The sequence below is a fragment of the Tyto alba genome, unplaced genomic scaffold (assembly GCF_018691265.1).
Source record: "Tyto alba isolate M040663 unplaced genomic scaffold, T.alba_DEE_v4.0 Super-Scaffold_29, whole genome shotgun sequence".
Taxonomy (NCBI): domain Eukaryota; kingdom Metazoa; phylum Chordata; class Aves; order Strigiformes; family Tytonidae; genus Tyto; species Tyto alba.
In genome coordinates, this window is record NW_024881303.1 from 6,323,945 (window position 1) to 6,346,325 (window position 22,381).

The 22,381-nt window shown below is 47.4% G+C and overlaps 1 long non-coding RNA gene across 1 annotated transcript; it reads left to right on the forward strand.

The window, feature by feature from the left end:
• The first annotated feature begins 3,622 nt into the window (after positions 1-3,622).
• LOC116965633 lies at positions 3,623-21,781 on the forward strand. Its single transcript, XR_004409508.2, has 3 exons — positions 3,623-3,698; positions 7,137-7,255; positions 21,704-21,781. It is a non-coding gene; the product is annotated as an uncharacterized LOC116965633 (long non-coding RNA).
• The last annotated feature ends 600 nt before the right edge of the window (positions 21,782-22,381 follow it).

A 22,381-nucleotide genomic window follows, 5' to 3' on the forward strand; every position in this document is an offset into this window, starting at 1 on the left:
AGAAGTCATTTTGTGGCTGGTGCTGGCAAACTGTTTCCCAGCAATGCATTTCTATCTAAACGGTTAATTCTCTATCCACAGCTTATCCCAAAGATTAAAAAACCAACCAGGCTAGATCTGAGCAAATCCAAAGCAGGAATCCTAATCAGTCCTGTCGCTAAAAGTGCATTAGTATGGCACGAGAGAGAGCATGGCTTTCTTCCAGCAGATACAACAATCACAGCTCATTTGGGCGGGGAATTTTTCTACTGCTGTGTATTGACACAAAGGAGCACTTAGCTTGATAATGCCTCTTGGCTGCTGCCACAATCTGAATATTAAGAACAAATTAAGGTGTAAGATTAAACTCTGGAAGTTGTTACCTGTTCACAGTGAGGTAACAGTTGCTTCTTTAGCTTTTTCACACCAAAATATTGGCTGTCAGCACTTGGAGTTTAAAAATAAAATTAAGCTCCTACCTTACGCAGGAAACAATCAGGATCTCAAGTCTCTTGTAATATTTCTGCTGCGGAATTTCTAATCTGCAATTAAATCTGTCATGGGCTGTAATATGACTGACTGCAATCCCCATGAACTCTAGCTTGTCAGGGTGGTTTACTCATGCAGGCAGTTCAAAGCGTCACAGATATGGCAGCTCGCATAAATTGAAAGCCAGCTCAAAGTTTGTCACGGCCACAAAAATCCCAAGGCTGGAGAGGCTGACACTGCTGCCAGTCGTGGGTATCGCTGTGCACTGGGTCTCTGCTGTCTGGGCTGGGCAGTCTTTGGGCTGGCCAGCATTGCAACTGGGGTGGCCAGTGTTGTGCACCGTGACCGTGGTCACACCACCAACCAAACTAGAAGTCCGTGCTGTTGTGGGGAATGGGAAAGGAGGCAGCAATTGCCATACTTCCCCAAAGTGTAAGTTGTGTTGAGACTGAGTTAGAAGTGAGTAAACTCTGCCTACACTACCCTTAACAACAGTATTGACAGCCATAATTGCAGGGGGACGTGTAGCTGGGACGAAAGATGTCTCTCTTGGGTTACAGATGGGGCTGGTGATAAATCTGGCCAAACATGGTGCCTTCGTAAATGACCTCGGTGCTAAATGCAGTGTAGTCAAACCTGCAGTCACTGTGGCACTGGGAGGAACCAAGAGAAATGAGCAACAGAGGAGATCAAGACTTGCTTTGGAAATACTTAAGCTAAACAACATGGCTAAAAATAACCTTCTCTTTAATGAGATAGGGAAGTTGGAAAAAGCATGGAGAAATTTTGGTAGAAGATCTTATGAAGGATGAATTCTAGGAGATGGCAGCAAAACTGCTGGGTGATGGGCTAGGTTGTATGTGCAGATAGATGCTCTGTGCTGGGGAGAACATGAGCTGCAAGGCCTTCTCTGATGAGCTCGTTTGATCCCACCAGAGCATCCGTGTCCCTTTCTTGGCACCCACCCATGGAGACGTGGTGATGAGTGGCAGGAATTCAGAGAATAGCATCGGCAACATGCTGGAGCTGAGGAGACTGATTTATGTGGTGATGCTGACATCAAGCTATGTGCGTAGCTTAGCTAAGCACTGGTCTCCACATCAGCTGAGGAGTAGGTGAGAGATTAGGCAAGAGCCTGCAGTCATCTGAAAGCCTGAAGTACTGGTGAGGAAGAAGGGATATTTTAGGTGGTGAGAGAGATAATGAAGAAAACAATGGTGTGGTTAAAAAAAAAAAAAAAAAAAAAAGAGAAAAAGTATGACGAGGACATCTATTAAGGCATTAAATAGCTTTCAAAAGGGAATGACTGAAGTCTCATAGTGTGAAATCTGGATACCACAGTACAAGTGTACTGTCAGGAATTGTTCCATGATGAGGATGGAAAGAAATGAAGTTTCCTCCCCTCTGTTTTGAAGGAGTGCCTTGCACCATCCTGTCCTACTCAGTGGTACCAGAGGATTGCTTGTTCTTAGCAGATCTCTGATAACATCAAATGAAAAATTTTGCTTCCAAAATACTGAGGTGACTTGGAAAGAGATCTCCTCTAGGTAAGCAACACATCGATAATACTTCAGTTATGTGTGTCCTGGCTGAGCTGGAGCACTCGTGACTTTAGCCTCTCCAGGGACACAGTGTCTAGATGAAATGAACTTTCTTCCCAGATTCCTTTTGGAAACTTGACTGTTTTGCTCCATAATGGTCAAGAATTGCTACAAATGCTACCAGCCACACAGTAGCTCAGCGTTTCTCCCAGCAACACAGATTTGCTGAGGCTACTGGAAATGAGCAGCTGGATTGGGAAATGCAGGAAATGTATCAGTATGTGGCTGGGCAGCAGTTTAGCAAATCTTGCCAAAATCTCTCTGGCTTCCTCTGTGTTTTCTGTCCTTTCATCTTCATTAACCTTTTATAACTCTGTCTGATTACTGCAGCATTCCCACAATTTCCTACCTAAATGTCACGCTAATAGCTTTGTTATGGGCAGCCAATATTAACGTTGGCCATTGCAGGGTTGTTAACATCTAAGAGAGTGATTGAGATGGGATGGAGCTGTCTGAGAGCAATGCTGACTGTCAAACCCTCACCGAGGTTGCGAGGAATGCATGTTGGAGGGGAGTGGGAGCATGTTAACAGAAATCACTGTATGTAATGCGCCTTGGTGGGTCTACCAGATCGCTGATAGCATTGTGAGAAATTCAACAGCTTCTGGAACTCATTGAACCATTGCATAAGTTGCCAGCTTTGCTCTTTTGCAACTGATTTTTGGGGCCAAGTTTAAAACAACAACAACAACAAAAACCCTCAAAAAATGTTCCTGCTTAAAAAGATGCTTGTCAGCTGCTGCAGTCTTTGTGAGCCTGGGTGTGGCTTTTTTTGGTATAACTCAGAAATTTCCATTGTCTAGCAGCTAGCTAGGGCATTAAATTGTCACGGATCACATCTTTTTCATCACACGTGCACAAATCTGGAAGATTAATTATATTCCCTTTTGTAAAACGCGGTATCCCAAGTGATTAGGGAAGAAATGAATCAAGAATATGAATTTAAGTACCTAAAAGCAACACAGCCATAGCCTGATTTGAAAGAAAACAGCTGCCAAGAAAAACAGTAAGGAAAAAATGTGGAGCAGCGTCTCTGAGGCTGGGGGAGGGAAGAGGACTGAGGATGCTCCCAGAAGAGTGTTTAGACTGACCTGAGGCCCTGACACCTTCAGATGGGATTTCATCAGCTCTTAGCAGGGGGAAGCTCATGTGGAGTTTCTCTAAGTGACAGGCAGGCTAAACTGTGGGCTTTGCAGTAGATGGTATTTTCCCTTTCAGTTAGGACTGAAAAAATCCTCGCATGTCAGTGATTGCAGCCTTGCAGCTAAGGCTTAATGAGTCTTTGCTGGTGTTAAAAGGAAAAGAGGGTGTCAGTGTGCTAGCTCCAGGAATTTATGCAGCATATTTTGTCTTCTGCTATTCCTGCGACGCAACTTCTTGCAGGCTTTAGTTCCTCCCTTGCGTTTTAAAGGCTCTGCGAGAGGAGGTGCAGTGAGGGCTGGGAGCACGAGCCCTCCCATCAGGGGCTCCCACGCAGGGTGTTGGTGCGGCGGTGCAAACCGCTGGCGGGGCACATTTGTTCAGTGGGTGCAGCAGCAGCGGGGCCGACGTGTGTTCCTGGCCGCAGCGGTGACCTCCAGCAGAGGAGCTGCAGCTACGTGGGTGGAAAAGGTGCTTTGCTTGGTGCAGGTGAGTCATGTTACAAGGTGCTGTCGTATGCAGAGGCCACGCTCCACATGTGAGGGGGAGCACTGAGTGAGGATCACAACAAATAATGAAAGAAGGCCATATTCAGACCAGTTATATCTTCAGGCTGATGCTGGGAGCATGTGGTTTTGATCCAGTATGTGCTTGGTCTGTTTTTATAACTAAGTCTCTTTGTCTGACCTCCTGAAAATCTTTGAAAGAGCATTAAAAATGGAAAAATAATGCAAAACACAGTCTTGCAAGTGTGTGCCAGCCCAGAGGTGGGAATGGGATGCTGGGGCTGTTAGCAGCAGTCAAGTTGTGATGCAAAATATCGCTGGGGTTTCATAGTGCCTGGCCCTGGTGCCCCTGCTGAGACCTGCACTATTTTCTTGCTACCACCAGTTCACCAACAAATGAGCCATGTCATCCACTCCTCCCAGCACCGTCACCAGCTCTCCTTTGTGCATTATGGCCAACCACTGACTCTTTGTTTTTTCCAGAACAAACTGCCACTGTTTGTCTAGAAAAGAGACGCAAACATATCAGAGCCCGAGTGGGAGACGTAACCATCTCCAGATGTGCGCTGCAAGTGGGATGGAAATGAAGTGTTCCCTGTGTCTGTCGGGGACAGGAAAGTGCCTAGGCTTAAACTGCAGTGAGGGACATCTAAGTCCAGGAAAAGCTTTGAAGGGTGAATAGGAGAGAGTCACGAGAAGCAGTTGCCCAGGAAGACTGGAGTTTCAGCCAATGGATATTTTTAGCACTGGGTTGGGCAATAAGCTGTAATTTGACCCTGGCTTGGGGGGTGAAATAGGAGACCACTTCAGGTCCCTTATGACCCCATTTGCTGTATTGTATTTATTTACTTGTGTTTATGTAGCATTTAAAGGCTCTTTTTTTGGGTTTATGAGTATCAGTTTCTGTGCACACACATATAGGCAAGGGGCAGGGGGTTCACAGTGTGACCAGACATATATCAGAGTGCTTATCAGTAACTATGTGCAGATAAGGGAGCTATAAAGCTCTCATTTTAGAGAAGAGAAAGTTTTCAAATGAGGCAGTGAGTGAGAAGAAAGACCAGCAGAAGTCCCACACTCCCTTCCCTCCCCTCTCATCCTCCTTTTCCCAGGGCTTATCTCACCTGGGCTCCATGATTGGTGGGACCCGTCCGAGAGCTGATATGACTCACGAGGATGGGAGAACATCAACCCAACAAGGGCCCAGGCACTTGTCCTGAGTTAATGAGTTGAGGTGGCTTGGGAAAGAGTCTGGTGAGCATCAAACCTGGGGGAGGGAGGAGTGAGATGGCTAGCTGGAAACTGTGGGAGATGTGGGAGGCTCCCCAAGCCTTTCATTGGCAAACCTAGGTGGCAAAAATGACTTGGCTAAGACCGCAGAAATCTATGATGTGACAGAGCTTTTACCTATGCGCTTTTCTCTCTGAGCTGCATTTAGGGAGAAGTAATGTTAGAAAACAGCATTGTCTTTGGCTATTTCTGCACCAGAACGTTTATTGCAAATATTCTGTGCAGGTATTTGGACAGTTTGTGTGAGCAGCCCGGGTGGGCTGTGATCCTCTGTGAGGCTGCACAGCTCATCCCAGCAGTGCCTGCTGCCAGCTCTGCGCAGAGGTGCTGGCTGAGATCTTTGGGATGAAAATCACAATCTATAATTGTAACACATCAGCCTTCTTAAACACAGAGAACAAAAAAAAAGAAAAGAGAAGAAAGAAATCTTTTTCTTCCTCCTGGGAGGAGCTCTTTATCTGATTCCTGATGATTGTTTTAGTGTCTGTGCTATTTTTGTAGCTGGAAGTGCAGTCTGAAAATGAGCAAGCAATGCTGAGAACCTCCGAGAAATTCATTACAAAAGTAGGAGGCCAAAAGTTGAGCAGGGACGTGGAAAGCAAACAATCACATGTTTTGCAGCCTCTGAATTTGATCTCCCTCTCTCAAGTCCTACCAGCCTTATGGCTCCTGAGCTCAGAGACAGCTGGGCTGGAGCAAACACCCTTGACACGGAGATCTGGTAGGCAGGATAAAGTTACTTGAACATCTTTGCCCCATCCCTGTCTAAGATGTCACATTTGGAGTCCATTATCAACTTCTAGGGCTTGGGATCCTTATGGCCACAAACCTGTAGATCAGAATTAACTCCTGACCTTTTGGGAAGTGACGGTGCTGAGCTGCAGAGTACAACACTTCACCACTTTGCTGCCCTAGCTTTCCAGGCTGGCCATGTGTATGCAGCGGCCCACCGCTGCCCTGAAATGTCAGAGGGAAATAACTCAGACAAATGGGCCCCTCTTTGCTCTTTTCCAAAATGGTAAGGGGTGCTGTGATAAATATGGGATACAGGGCTGTTTCACTTCTGCTCACTCAGAAAAAAGGGGGAGAGCTGCCAGTTTATTTTATTTTATTTTTTTTTTCGCACAGCATCTGAGAATCATGTGTTTGAAAATCTTGCAGAAGGTGTTTTTCTATTCCTATTTTATTTTTTTTTTTTGTAATGCACAATAATGCACAATCCAAAGCAATGATCTTTTGATGTATGACTGCTGACAGGTGCCCATCTGGTCCCCTGGAAGCTCGTCTTTCATGCCTCTTTTCCTCTTGCGTGTGAGATGGGGTGAAGCAGCGTCAGGCTGGCGCGTGTGCTCAGGGCACAGCAGAGCGGCTCTGCCGGGTGTCTGCAGCCAAGTGGGACGCGGGATGCAAGATTGCATCTCTCCACAGACGGTTGTCATGCAACCGAGTCTGCTCATCCCTGCTGGTGTCAGAAATGTTGCTTTCTGCGTTGCTTGTGCATGCAGGGAAAGGGGGAGAAGAAAAATGACACTGCTGCAAAGGCAAGAATGTGTTCATCACGCACGTGAACGCTGTGGCCCTGTCTTTGCTGGGTATGGGACATCCATGCACTGCCAGCAGGGAAGAGGTTAAATTTTGATAGTATTGCTATTAAGCCAGGAAAAGTTTGACCTCTGCCTGTTCTTTCCTTCTAACTGAATTTGGGAGATTATGACAAAGACTGTGTAGGCGTGTTCCCAGTGTTTAGTTTCCAAAAGATGGAAATATCATCTTCCTTGACCTTCAGTGGTTTTAGCAGCGGGAGCTGGAGCGCTGCGTTCTTGGCGCAGGGGCCATGGTGCAGCCTGAGAGCCCCCAGCTCCTGCACCCTGCTTTCCTCCCACCGGCTCCGCAGCCTCCTCGCTGTCGACGGCAGGGCAGGGTTTGCTGTAATTATGGCAGCGGGGAAGCCGGGGCAGGAGGCAAATCTTGCTGCATCTTGCTTTCCTGCTGAAAGTGATTTATGGCATTTTTGGGGGTCACGGAGAAGCCAAAGGGTGCTCACACGCTTTCTCTCCCTCCTCTATGTGTATATATAAATATATTTGAATGCTGCTACTGCTGGCTTCTGAATGTATTAATATTTGTTTAGCCCTGGATTCATCCCACCCTAAATTTGCCTGAGGTGCCTGTCTCCGGAGCACAGACATACTTGGGCTCCCTCTGTTGTCGATGGAGCGAAGCACCTGCGGAAGGTGACCCAGCTCTCAGGTGAGTGGTTCAGTTAATTTGCTTCTGGTTTATTCCAATCCAGCAAAGTGCCCACAGGCAACTGGGCAGGACCCACACGTCCTGCATGGCCGGGAGCCTCAGCTGGGCCCTGCCCTGATGGGTGCTGAGCATACATGGGGCAGGAAGGTGGCCCTGCCCGAGGGAGCTTGTGATCTGATGGTGCAACTGCCCAGATGGGTGCAAAGCCAGGAGCATCAGGTCACAGAATCATAGACTCATGGAATGGTTGGGGTTGGAAGGGACCTTAAAGACCATCCAGTCCCAGCCCCCTGCCCCGGGCAGGGCCCCCTTCCCCCAGCCCAGGGGGCTCCCAGCCCCGTCCAACCTGGCCTTGAACCCTTCCAGGGAGGGGGCAGCCACAGCTGCTCTGGGCACCCTGGGCCAGCACCTCACCCCCCGCACAGAGAAGAACTTCTTCCTCACATCTAATCTAAGCCTACCCTCCTTCAGTTTAAAGCCATTACCCTTCATCCAATCACTACATGTCCTTGTAGAAAGTCCCTCCCCACCTTTCCCGCCCCCCCCTTTAAGCCCTGGGAGGCCGCTCGAAGGTCTCCCCAGAGCCTTCCCTTCTCCAGGCTGAACCCCCCCAACTCTCTCAGCCTGTCCTTACAAGGGAGGTGCTCCAGCCCCTCAATCATCTTCGTGGCCTCCTCTGGACCCACTTGAGCAGGTCCATGTCCTGATGTTGGGGCCCCAGAGCTGGACAGAGCACTGCAGGGGGTGGTTCTCATGAGAGTAGAGTAGAGGGGGAGAATCCCCTCCCGCAACCTGCTGCCCACACTTCTCTTGATGTAGCCCAGGACATGGCTGGCTTTCTGGGCTGGAGTGCACATTATCAGGTTGTGCACATTCTTGTCAACCAACAGTGCCAAGTCCTTCTCCTCAGGGCTGTTCTCACTCCATTTTATGTCCAGCCTGTACTTGTGCATGGGATTGACCTGACCCATGTGCAAGACCTTGCACTTGGTGTTGTTGAACTTCATGAAATTTGCATGGGCGCATCTCTCAAGACTCTCAAGGTTCCTCTGGAGAGCCAGATTAGGGTAGAAGCAGAGGAGTTCATGCTTGTCTGGACCAGCTGAAGAAGACTGAGGTCCTGAAAGCACCTGCCTCATACTCCCAATTCCTGTGACACCCCCTTGTCCATTGGTTCACAGTAAAGGAGAGTTGGAGGAAGGGCAGTGAGATGCCTTCACAGAAGGCTCTGGGGTGACATGTCTGCAGTGGGAAGCTGTCAGCCCAAGCCCAATGAGATGGTGGTGGGCTTATTTTAGAGCCGCTCAGGTAGGGAAGCTGGCATCTGGAGAGCAAGGAGAAATGAAACAGTGAGGAGAGATGAGAGATAGGGCAAGGCACACCTTGAGATGAAAGACTTGTGGTTTGTGTTTGAGGAGTAGTGACGTTCTGTGGAGAGGAGGATTTATTTCTTCATTAACTTGGTGCCTGAACAAGTTTATCTTGAAGCACTGAACAAGTGTCATTAATGATTCCTTTGAGCAAACAAGGCTCTTTGATAATGCCTACCCTCTTTTGACCTTTATTTTAATTTTGAATGCTACTAATTAACACTGATCATTCATTCAGACACTAAAGTGGTTGTTCCTGCTAAATGCAAGGCAAATGCCTTGTGGTCAGGAGCAAAATGGGGGCAGGCTTCTGTAAGGAAACTCCAAGGTTGCGGGACACCATATGCAAACCAGGGACTGTTATATTCAAACAGGGGAGTTTCCTCTCTGGTCCTTTAGGAGGACCTGGGAATAACACATCCCATAGGAAAGGAAGATGACCTGTGGAGGCAGTGCCAGGACTCAGGACCATCTAAACCTGTTTTTTTTTTTTTTTGTTTTCTTCTGAAGTGTCTCATTTTTAGCTCCCTTGGCAAGTGTGTGTGGTGGCTGCTGAAGAGCACAGTATTTCTCTGCTGCCAACCCCTTCCCCATTATTTCTCAGAGTGCTGACATAGGATGCGCAGCCTCTTGTCAAAGGGAATGATCCTTCCTGCTCAGAGGAAGGTAGGAAGGCTCATCCACGCTATGCATCAATCTCAGCCACCTCTCCAGAGAAAACCTGCCTGCCCACCAACCCCACCAAAAATCCTCAGACCTGTGCTTGGAGCTTGCCTTCACCCAATTTGTCCAAACTGCAGGCAGAGAGGCAGGGCTCAGTTGGTGCCAGAGGGTGCCTGTGGCCAGATCTGGGATGAGTTTTGGGGAGCAGGAAGAAATTTTACCAAGGGACAATAGGGGTCAGGGTCTCCTTTCTCTGCAGAAGTCCTACCCTTGTGTTTTATCAGTTGGAGAGCTAATGGAGATTGAGATCTCCTAGAGTGAGAATTGCTCCCTGGTGCATCCATAATGGGGATGCTGGTGGTGTGAAGGAGGAACTGGGCATTTGCCCACATTTCCTACACAGGTTTAGGAGACAAAACAGGATTCTGGGCTCCAGCTTAAAACCCTCTCTGTTTCATATGAGTATGAGTAACCACTATGGCTAGGTAGACTGTGTCAAGGAGATAGAGGCTAGGGATTTGGAGACCAAAATCTTCTTTTGGCTATAGCAGCGCAATCGCTGGTGCATCACAGCCAGTGGGGTCAGTTGGGTGGTATCTGCAGACAGGGCTGAAGCCCCACTATAAACCTCTTATGCGACTGGAAGCAGCTCTGCCAGGGCTTTAGTTCCCCTGCTGAGGAATGGGGCTACCAGACTTCCCTGCAGAGAGTCCTGGATCTACACCACCAAAGTGATTTTTATCTCAGGTCTCAGAGAGACACGTAGGTTCACCCCAGACCTCCATGAACCATGTGTAATCACAGCTCTCTCCCAAAATACTTAGCAATTTTACCAACTGGTATCTGGCCCGTTTTCTGGAAAGAAGAAGCAAATGAGACTGAAAACTTAGCAGCACCAGCATCACTACTCAATGACAGGACCCATCTATTTTGATCCAATGATGACTGCACTATCCAGCAGTCTGCCATCATTGTGGTCCCATGATATTTCTAGCACAAGCAAGGAATGATAAAGCATCCGTTGGCAATGAATGTTGAGCCTGTAACAGCTTCCAGAGCAGGCCGGCAGATATAAATATGACTTCCTAGTTTCCACACACTAACATCTCAGCACAGCTAAACAAAACCTCTTTTCTGTCCACCACGAGACTTTTTAGAACCCATGGAACAATCCATTTTGCACAAATCCATGTCTGCTAGAAACTCAGCCTGCCTTTTGCCATGCCACCTTAGCCTGTAAGTCCTATGAGTCTGATTTTAAGCAACACAGTAAAGCAAGATAGTTTAAACTTTTCATTCAAGAGCTCTACCACATCAGAGGGCAGCAAATGAATCACGTACATTCCTTTATCTGATGGTGTGTTTGTGTAAAAGGAAGGACATGCAGTGAGGAACTTGCTGTTGCAGGGAATTTGTGTTTACATAAATTGCCAGCCCACATAGGTTTTTTTTTATCTCTACCATTCCCTGTATGTAAAATCCTCATTGGGAGCTACTTAAAAACCATCAGCATTTAAATAGTTTACAAAATGGAGCTGCAAAGGGGGAGGAAATGCATGATTGCAAAGGGATGCAGTGTTTAGGGAGCTGGTTTTCTGGTTCTAAGTGTTTTGGTTTTGTTTTTTTTTAATGCGGAAAGAAGGTTGTATGTTAAATGTCCACGAAGGTACCCATACCTACAGACATCAGTAGCATATTATCTCTACTCTTGACAAGAGTTAATCTATTTATTATGCATCAAGACAATGCTGCTGGCCTTGAACTGTGCAAGGGGTCTGAAGCAGAGAGGATCCCAGATCTGCAACAACACTTAAGAACCCCCCTGAAGCCTTGAGATCCGGCTCTGAAATTCCACTGATTTATATGATTTGGCTAACTCCTGATTCCCACCCTGGTGTCTTGCTCCAAACATCTCCCATCAAAACAACTCCTGTACCCTCAGTTTCAGAGGCTCTTGTGCACAAGATGGCATGCTTGCCAAGCCAAGCAGTTCAAAGTTGGGGAATACCAGATATGACTTTGCTCAGGCAGCCCTGATTTCCTCTCCCTGCCCATGCTTTTCCCCTATGTCTGCCTGGGGCAACCTATCTCCCACTCATAGTTTCCTTGCCTGGTCCTGCCATTGCATCCTACCCAAATCCAGGTTTCCCTTTCCTCCATATGCTTATGCTTTCCTGAGCAGAGTTAAAAAGGGAAAAAGAAACCTCATCAGATTTGGGCAGAAGGCTCACTCCTGATACAGGGACTCACTCATTTCCCACCCTTTGCTTTCTGCAGCAGGGAAGGCCAAAGAGAAGGCCATCAGAGTGTCTTAGGGTAGGTTAAATCAGGCAGTTTTTCTAATCCTGTGTATGAAGCAGGGGAATCACTGTCTGCAATAACCAACAGTTTTCATCCCCACCTCAGGCTGATGCTGTGTGCAAAGAGCACTGTCTAGGGCACATGAAAACAGGGTTTGTGACTTGGAGGTGTCCAGCAGCCTTACAGACCAGCAGCCTAATGCCATGGCTCTACGCCTCGCATGGATTAAATCATCGACGCCCAGCTGTGTCCTGGCACACACACACCCCCTGATTCTGCCTCAGCACAGATGCAATGGGCCCAGCAATGGACTCATTTCCTTAATTGCCCTCATTTTTCTCACGTATTCTTTGTATCTCATTCCCATTAAATGCAGGAGTGGAAGAGCGTGTGCCGTATCAGCAGTAGGAGGCCAATGATAACATCCAGGATGGGCATGGGGGTTTCCTTTGCCTCTGTTGCCCCTGAAAAACTGTAGATTGCTGCCAGGGTTATTCATTCATCACCCGTACTGCAAACAGTAGAAGAAGCCACGTGCAAAGGTTGTGGCTATAAATGTTCCTGGTGAGCACCGTGGTCTGGTATCTAACCACAACGGGACTTGTGCGAAGTGGCAATGGCAGGAATCCAGAGCCCCCACTGTGGTTGCACTGCTGCATCCCAGGAAAGCCTTTCTCTGGGCAGCCCCTTGCCTCCCAGCTGATCACTAGCCACCACTTAAAAACACTTTTCCTTCTAATGAACACAACAGCCTCTAGTCCTGAGGGCTCCCTCCTTCGCGGGTGAGGCTGACAGTGTGGTTACTACAGATGGTCTGGAAAATCCCCTTTGATGGAGCAACCTCTCCTCCCCAGAACTTGCCTGAGTGCTTTTGCAGCAGGGAGCCTCTGCTCCTGCATTACCGATGGAGGACAATGCCAGTCCCATGCCCCTTTTTTGGTGGTGTCCCATGCATCCTCTTGGAGGGTAGTCTTGCCACAAAGAGCAGTTCCCTTCCCAAGCTTTATGCCAGGATCAGCCTAGTTCTGGGAAAACCCTTTGGCTCACACATCACTAAGTGCTGGCATGGAGCCTTTGTTTTCAGGATGCTGAATGCATCTGGTGCTGCGTGCGTGGGTTTCGATTATGGTGGTGATAGTTTATCATCAGCTACTTAACCCTACCTTAGACTAGCATGTTGTACTGCCCCAGGTTACTCTGTTCACTGGTTTTGCTGCAGGGAATAACAGCTTGTGCATGCAGACATTAAAGGCAAGCTCGTATGTACAGCAATATGCAATAGATGGGTTGCACTAATAGGTTTTGCCTATCATTAGCATTACAGTGGTACTCAAGGCTCCAGCTGGGATTGTCATGCTTGGTGCTGTGCAGGTACATGGGAAAGAAATTTTGGTGTGACATGAGCAGTAGGTAGTTTGCAAGAGAGTTCTGTGAGGGGTTTGTGGTGTGGGTGTCTGTGAGCCGGTCACTGCTCTACAGAGGTTTGGCTTGAGTTTTTTTCTGTGCCAGGAAAGAGGTTACTCAAATGCCGATGAATGCTTGAGCTGGCAGCAGGGTGGAGTCTCTGTCTGCTCCCGTTGCAGGAGTCCTGACCCTATGCAATGGGCTGGGAAGGAGGAAGAAAGCAGAGATGGCAAGGGGACTTGCTCCACTCTTTTTGTTGGTGGGTCAGTATGATGATTTGTTGGGCAGAGCAGCTCAGTCAATGGACCACAGGCTTCACCCCTTTGAGGCTGGGCTGCAAGTTCAAAAGGAAAACAGCTAGAAGTAGACAGCAGGGAGCCCTGCCAGGAGTGGTGCAAAGGAGGTGGGGACAAGAGCAGGAGCAGAGAGGAGTAAAGAGGGAAGCAGTGAAAACTGAAAAAGTGAATATGGGTTATTCCTGTGGATATTTTTGGGGCACTTGTTTGCATAAGGATCCAACCAGAGACATTCCTCGGCGGACGCTTTTCATGGCACTCTCTGTCCTTTCTGTTGGCTGCAGCCGTCTCAGCAGTAACTCCTGCAAACTGTAGAGAGCCTATTTAAACCCAAGCAACAAGTGATTCATCTCTCAACCAGGCTTCCTGCATGTCTCCCAGACACCCCACCAGGAGTGTGGATTCAGCAAGACCAGGGGTTAGCCCAGCCTCCTCCAAAGCCAGGTCAACCCTTGGGTCGTCTCATCCAGCGGGGAAGAGAAGTGTTGCAACAGCCTGAGAGCAATTAGGGGTGAGGACTCCAAGGAATGTGCTCAACACTCGATTGCTCTATGCTTGGGCAGAGGAGGTGTTTATAAAAAAACCCATCTTGGATGAGAGCCCTTTGCTTGAAACAGGAGGGGAAGGAAGCCTTGGAATATTAAAGAATATCATAGATTTGCTATTTGCCTCACAAAATAAAAAACAACCCTCTCACAGTGTTTCCATAACTACGCAGATATAAACATACAAATTCCAAGGTTACTTCTGATGGATTTCTTTAGTCCTCAGAACAGACTCTTTCCGGAGACGAAGCATTACTAGGGAAGTCTTGTTCCAGCAGGAGTGCTCTTAACAGTGCTGTTTATTGAGGCAAGGCCTTTATTTTGCAACGAGCTGTACCAAGCTGGAAAACACGGGGGCTTGTGATTTCAGGGACTAATCTGCTTGTTCAAACTGTGGTGGGGAAAGTAGATATTTAGGGTGATTTTAATGGCTGGAGCAGCTGGGTCGTAAATAACCCATGTAGAACTGAGTCTAAATTTTCCCTGAACAGGATGCTCCTGCAGATGTGACAATTAATCACAGCGATCAGTGTTTCTGTACAAGTATTTCCAGATAAATTAAAATGATGGGTTCTTGCTCTTTCAAGGTGTTGAATCAGAAATTCGGTGTGGAGGCTTAACACTTAGTCAATACTTCCCCAGAAATGGAGGATACTGAAAGAGAGAAATTACTATGTGAGAAATGTCTCTTGGACTTGCAGTCCAAAGGCTGCAGCTGAGATTTCTTGGAAATGTCTTTGCAGTTGCCATGGCATTTACTGTGCCTATAAAAGGTCTTCCAGGTGATGCTCTTTGGCATTAGAAGTACTAAGTACAAAGGGAAGCAGGTAATCAGATTTCTTTGAGAGGTGAAACACAAGAGGGCCCAGGCTGATAAGGAATTGTAGTATCTCCACAAGAGTTTGCCAGATGAGCATCTCAAAACTCACTTATACCATGGATGCCCCCTTGTACACTGCTGCTTGAGCACTGATTTCCCAATTTGCTGTTGGCATGTTGACAGAGAAGAAGAAAATGCTGCAGAAGTGGCCATTTTTCTCTACGTATCTCCATGAAAACTACCTTAGAGGGGGCTGGTGGACCCTCCCGAGGATGGCTGCATAGCAGGCCTGAGGCCAAGCATGAGCAGGCAGGGTTGTCATGCACTGGGTGTAAGGGGTTGGCTGTAGGGACAGATTCATACCCCTGTGTGTTTACCATTGTAATAAGCTGCTGGACTCTGTGCTGCTTGGCAGACAAGAATCCAGGTCAATGCTGCCTGGATTAATGCTGTCCACTTGGCATTTTCATGTCCTGGACCACCAGACCTGGCTGCTCAATCTGTGTTGCTCCAGTCCTTGACCTTGTGCAGATGCATGCCTTGGGCTCTGCACTGAGCATGTGGATCTTCTGAGCCACCTCCAGCACGGGGTTTGCATGGATCTGTTGGGATCCAGGGTGGTTTGGAGTGGAACAGGCTGTGGGGTGTCTTGTTCTGCTGTCTGGCTTTGGGATACTCCTTCTCCCTGAGGTTGTGTGGCTTTCAAGTGTGAGCTGCCTTGGCACAGTCGCCTGGCTATCAACAGGGACTGGTGATACTGGGGAGGAAAGCAGTGCAGAGACATCATTGTTACAAGAGCTATCTTGGGATCTGGGAAAAATTCTACTACTTTCATTTATGCTTCTCTTATCTGAACCACCCTGGGTGATCATGGAGCAATTCCTGGAGTCCAGACTTTGCTAATCAGGGGATGCTACAGGTCCAGGCTATGAGGGAGCAAAGATGTCACCCTTGGTTTTGGGATCAGTCCTGAAGTCTGCTCCCAGCTGGAGAAGAGGCTGCTTCCCTTTGGTGAGTTGGCTGAAGCCTTTGCCGCAGCCTCCTCCTCTGTCAGACACTGGCCTGCCTGGGGAGCACCACTGTGTGTGGAGGGGCTGGAGGAAGGCTTGGACCATTGCTTGGGAGTTTCTCCATCCTGCCCACCCACTGCGGTCAGCCCGTTTAATTTTGTCAGGCAGTGATTGCCTCCCTCCAGGACTGATCGTATCACGCAACCATGTGTCACCCAGGCAGGTTAGGATTTATTATCGTGCTGGTCTCTCCAAGAGGTCGTATTTTACAAGCCTGAGTCAGGGGAAGGGGAGGAGAAATTTCTTTTCTCCCTAGCTGTAAGCCTACCCGCAGTAGCCTGTGGCAAGACAGAGGTTAGGGAACTGGATCCCATGCTGAAGGCAACTCCCCAGCTGGGTCCCCATCCCCAGAGCTGGCATGGGAATCTGAGGGAAGGAAATTTGTGCCCAAAGTGCCTGCAGTGTCCTGTACCTCTGGGCCACATCTGCACCCTCACCCGCTATCAATCCCTGCTCCCAAAGGGAAGAGGTGTGCAGTCCTTGTGAGCACCTATTGGGGTTGCAGATGTGGGATTTTGTCCTGGCTGTCGACCTCTGAGAAGCAGAAAAGCTGTGGTTAATGGCACATGAAACAGGGGGTTCCCATTACCTGCGCTATGTCCCTCCTGCTGCTCTGGGATGAAGCAGATGAAGTAATGTGTGCCTGGATAACCCTGGATATAAAACAGACCAATGTGGGTGAACTGGCATGTGGAGTGAAAAGAACGGTAAATAATCCCTATACAAAAATGTTGGGGTTTTTTGTTGTTTTTTTTTGTTAATTTACATGCCAGTGTTTTTCTTTAGAAGCCAAATAATCACATCCACGCTTGGGATTTTCCATCCTGCTGAGAGCTATCAGTTTTGATTAGCACATTAAGTACCTGCTGAAATTAAAATTAACAGCAGTTAAAAGATGACCTGAATGATGAGATAAGATACAAACCTTCTAAGAAAAAAGCATCTTTGTGAATGAAATGAGATGGAGAAAGGTCTTGTTTTTCTCCCAGGAGTATGTGCAGGACTGCTCATATTTCTTGCTTCTTCCCTCTGCTGTCGCTTGTCTTCCCATGCTGACTCTCACATTGCTTGGTTGCCACTGGACTCCTGATGGACATTTTCACAGCCATTAATTGAATACTGACATGTGACAAATGCTTCACAGTGAAGCTGTGCTGCCTTGACCCTTCACCTGACTTAAAGGAAAGAAGCTCAAGACATGAAATATCTCATTACCAGAGCAAAGGTCATCCTTCACGTTGGCCAAGAGGAGCCTTATGATCAGCCTTCTAGGATCCCATGTGAGAGTCAGGTCCTCCACTGCTGTTGCAGATGTGGGAGGCCCTTTTGTGACTTCTGTGGAGGTGAGAATGTCAAGGAGGGGCAATTACATCCAATTGCTCCAGCCCGCATTGGCCAGGTTGGGCCTGTGGGTGATGTTGCTGAGCTGGCAGTGAGCAGCAGGTCACGTCACTGCTTGCTCTTCGCTGGCCTCAGTTTTAACTTGTTCATTCCCCATGGCTGCAAGCAAGATGAGAGGGTTTTGTGGGCATAGTGTGTGCCAGAGCTGCACTGTCTCTGCCCAGACCCAGTGAAGCCGTTCCACTTCTTCATGATTGCCATTGTTCAATTTCTGTAGCTCTGGATTTCCAGTTTTAATGACTTGAGTCCAAACCTGCATCTATGTGATGTCATTCTGCCTCTGCCAGTTGGGAGAGGCTCCAGTACTGGAAAATGTCTCTTCTTCCAATACTTACAGGCCTCAACGTTGGCATCTTTTGCATTCTGCTGCATTAGTTGAGCAGATTGACTTTCCAACTTGTCACTCAAGACTAGCTTTCCCCCTTTATTAGAGCTCTTCCCTGAAACATTTGCATCTTTTCAACTTTCTTTGTGAAGTAAAAACCCCAGGCATGGATATGTTTTTCCAGCAGCAAATAGCAAATGGTCTCTTTCCCCTCTTGGCATCCCACATATATTCACATCCCAGGACCCCGTTTGCTCTCTGGACTTCAGCAACAAGAGCTGGGGGGACACCACCAGTCACCAGCCAGGCCTATGTCTAGTGGTTCAGTGGAAATTAAACATTCTTGTATTAGGTCTTGCAGGGATGGAGTTAAGTCAGCTCCCCCCAACTATTTCATTTTGATGGGTCTGGGGCTGTGCTGTTTTCTGGTAATGATGTTCAAAGAAACAGTCCTCCAATTTGTAGTTATTACCTCTATTCCTCAGACATTGATCCTGACTTTGAATTGAGCCATATTAAAATAAAAATCTCCTACTGATTTCACTGGGAGAAGAGCCCAGCTGACACGTTTGCGTCCGACAATGCTGTGGTAGATTTGGAGATGCTGTGTTACATTACTGACCCTACAGTGTCTCTCTTGGCTTATGGGCAATGATACAGACTGAGTCGAGTCTGAAACTTAATTAATGAGAACATATACTGCAGGAAAATGGCTTCAGCATTTGCAAGAAGACAGACAGCCTCAGGCATTTTGTGGCTTTTGACAGCTGGGAGCCATGAATGTCTGTTGTCTTTTTCTTTTTTTTTTTTTTTTTTTTTTTAAGAAAAAACCTTTGTAGAATGAACACATTCAGCAAATGGGGGGGAAAACAAAAAAAAAAAAAAAAAGAAAACATTACTCCCGGCTGGGGTGAGAAAACTCAAGTCTATCAGCGAGATTGTCTCAGTGGCTAAAAGGCAGCTTCCTGGGTTTTTTAAAGTTGGTGGGTTCATTCTCTGCATTCCTCCTTTCTTTCTTTAGAGAGCTGGTTAAATTCCTCTTTCCTGTCATTGAGGAAAGACATCTGAGCTATGCTGCAGACCAAATTCCCCTGTGAGCACACTGCATGGACTGGGGTGCTCTCAGTGAGCATCACACTCTCTGGTGAGCCCTGAAAGTTTGGTAGGAGTGACATTCCTGTTTGAGATCCAGAGGAACCATGGCGGGACAAAGCAAGAATTTGGGCGTACTGTCCCAGATTCATTGTGTGGGATGGGAAGGATGACTTCTGACTTCCATCTGAAAGGAGAGGGTCCGTGGTATTTGCCCCTCAGCACCATTGCTGGTGGGTGCCCACACAGACAGACAGATGCTGCTGCGCTGGTTGCACCATGTTTCTGGTCTTTGCAGTCAGGAATGCAAGAAAAATAATTTATGGAATGAAAATATAGTTCTGGAGAGTATGACACATAGCGCATGGTGAATGTATTGTGCAGGTTGGAGCTGGCCAACAGATCGTGTGTTTGGCATGTCTGTTCTAAAATTAATCATGTGTTTGAGTGATATCCTGATTGGGGATGCTTTCCCGAGTTTGGGACATAAAATGCAACTATAGGGAAGACTTCCTTAATCCAACAAATAAATCTGTTGCAGACGTATGAGTGTTTTCTGTTGTTTTTCATGGAGCTCTTTATAGCTTTCAGATGGGACACTCCCAGCTTCCTCCAGAAATTTCACTTGCAGTGAGTTCAACTTTTGGTCAGCACTGAAAATCCATGAAGAATATCAAGATGTTCAGGGCCCCAGATACAAAAGCCAAGAAGGACTAGTGATACTTAGTAGTGATTACATTTGTTTCCTTTCCATAGAAAAGGATTGATTTCTGTGTTAAAAGGAGTGCATTTCTTACAGAGCAGGCAGCATGATGGATGAACATATTAATAATATAGGATTTCTTCTCTAAGATGTGGGAATGGGCTAGAGACTCTCCTCTTCCTCCTCTTCCCTTACAAAAGGGACAATAAAGGCTAATTTATAAAGATAGACTGCCGTGCGTGATGTCTGGCAGAACATCTGACCGATCACTCCGTGCATGGATATTGTATTATTAGGTCTCAATAATGGGTCCCCAAGGTCCCTTATGTCCCAGCCTGGGGACAGGTCCCTCTGCTGCTGTGATTTGCTATGCCTCCCACAGCCGCCAGTTCTGCTGCCAGCCCGACACCTCTCCCAAAGGTCTTTTTAGTGCCTGCTGCTGACTTTCAGGACCGGATGCATGTTTCCTCCAAGGTCCGTGGGACGTGCGTGTGGGTTTGAGGAGAGAGATCCCTTGACCCAGCCAGCACTTGTGGCAGTGAAGCCTTTGCTGACTGCTCCAGCATAGTACAAGAAAAATGGGGCCAGAGGCTTTGTACGGCGAGTGGGAGGCTGAGGAGAGCTGGCAGGGCTAGGAGTGGGAAGCCGAGATGGCAATTTTCTTGCTCTGATCTGCCTTGCTTGTAAATAGATATTTCCAGCACGTGAGAGTGGTCTGCACATAGGATACATCAGCTGTATGCTGGTTCCCCCAGGACTGGGTTCAAAGTAAAGGCAATGCTTCATCAGAAAGCTAATTGAGGAACTGAGCCTGAAGTCTGGTTGCAGAGCAACCTGTTTCCTCCATCCTGTTTGATTTCAATTCAGCTTGCCTGGAAAACTCAGATCCGTGCATAGCATGCCAGCTATGTTCACTTCCCTATGGCACCACACAGCTTGCCACAAATTATTGAGGCGATGCTCATGGTTGCACTTTCTTGTTATCCTTTGGTTGCTCGTATTTAATATTTGTAATAACCTGTGTCGTGTTTCCTGCAGTTGTAGCTGTGCATTTCACTGGCTAAAGCCAATGTTGTTTAAAGGCGAATTATTTTTTCCATTCTGGGAGGGAGATTTTGCTGCTTATATATCAATATGATGGCTTGCAGTGTTCTGGCAAGCTGGAGAAAGGAGATAAGAATGAAAGAAATGCTACATTTCATAACCCAGTGGCTTTTGCTCTGTGTGCTTCACTGTGGACATTTGACAATCACAAGAAGGTCTTCAGTGACCCTTAAAATATCCACATCTTTAATGTAAATGAATCAGAACCATTTTTTCATGGCTGGGTCATGCGACTCCAGAGTCAGAGGGGATAACAGTGGGTATATTGTATGTATGGATGAAAAGAGAGAGCCCCAGTGCTGGAGCAGACACTTGGTAGAGATATAATGAGACAGCTAACTAGCCTCACGTGTTTTATTTCTGTGTTATATTTGGTTTCTTTTCTGAGTACTCCTGAAATGCAGAGCAATTTGTGCAGGTCAATAGGGTGCTGAGCCCAGGATTGGGAGCTGGCTCAGTTCTCAAAGCTGCTGCTACCTTGTTGGGTGATTTTAGGTACGTCTTCTCCCTCTTCATTTCCATCCTAGCTGTTCTCTCTTGCTCAGCCATACAATAAATGTTGTGGGGCAGCGATCATCTGTCCCTCTGTGGTTACTCAGTGCCTGGGATCATGAGGTTTTTCTCTGCTCTCCGTTATGTCTGTAATATAATAATTATGAGAGTCCTGACTCATGCAAGCACATGAATGGTGCATCTGCCTAAGGAGAAAAAGGACAGGACTCGCAGGTGTCTTCCTTATAGACCTGAGGCTAGGTTCACTGCTGACTAGTCAAGAATGGGCAGGTTGGGGTAGATCCTGACTACAGCTTCTCCATGTAGTCAGGATCTACCCCTCTGACAGAATCTGGCAGACATCAACTTGCCATTTGCATCAAGGATGCTATGTCAGTACTCAGTGTTACAGAGCAAACCCAGAAATGCAGTGGAGGGAAGGAGCCCACCAGCCCCATTGCTCCTGGGTGGGGGTGACACTTGCAGGGCTTCTGCCCCAGCCACAGCATGGCCCTTTTGCCTGGCCAGGGAGATGCCACAAGAAATGGAAATACATTAATGAAAATATGGAATCCAGACAAATTACATTCTTGGAGGTAGACCCCACTGGTTCAGACAAAGTAGTTGCTGCTGTGCTTTGTGTCCCATCCCACACCCTAAAGGGCTGCTGATCTGTTTTGTGCATGGCTTTCTGTGCTTTCAGGAGCTTGTTAGGTCCCTTAAGAAGAGCAAAGCGTTTTTGCTCAAGGTCATGCTTTCAGTGTGACAGCAGGAGAAGCTGTGTAAATGAAAGGTTTGCATAAAAAATGAGAAAGGTGGAGACATCCTGGAAAAGACATTTTTTTTTTTTTCTCCTGGGCAGGTCGCTTGCATTTCACAAGAGTCTTGTCTATGTCCATGATGATGAGTGTGGCGGGGCCAAATCCATGGGACATCTGGGGCCAGCTCTTTATATCAGCGACAGGTAAGAGGCTCTGAAGTATGCTGGTGGTATTATGGAGCTGCGTGTGACTTTTCAGTATGCCCTCCATGGATTTCATGCTATCAGTGTGCACGGCTGAGATGCACATGCAGCCTTCCAGCATACTGATGAGCCCGTGGCATTAGTATTCAGCGCCAAAAGCCAGAGCTGTTAGACGAGGAATGATGGTGTGAAGGGGAGAACTGTTAAATGATTAGGCTGTATTATAATATTGGCAGTGCTGACCCAGCTCCCCCGCAAAAGAGATTTACCAAGTATCAGTTTAGAGCCTTAGCACTGTAAATAAGTGATCGTGGAGGATATGTGTGGTTTTGGTGCTGGGCTTGTCACTGGGGAATTTGCAGAGAGGGAAACAGAAGATTGACAAGGAGCTAAAAAAATCATCAGGGCACAGGCTCCTCTGTTTGACTGCACCACATGGTTTTGATTAGCGGGGCACGCAAGCACCCACCCCTACTCGGCACAATACTTGGCACTAAGTTAACTTAAAATTAGGCTCAGGTTGAGGTGCTTTTGTTGAACTGGGCCCTAACTACATGATCACATGTAGTACTTTGG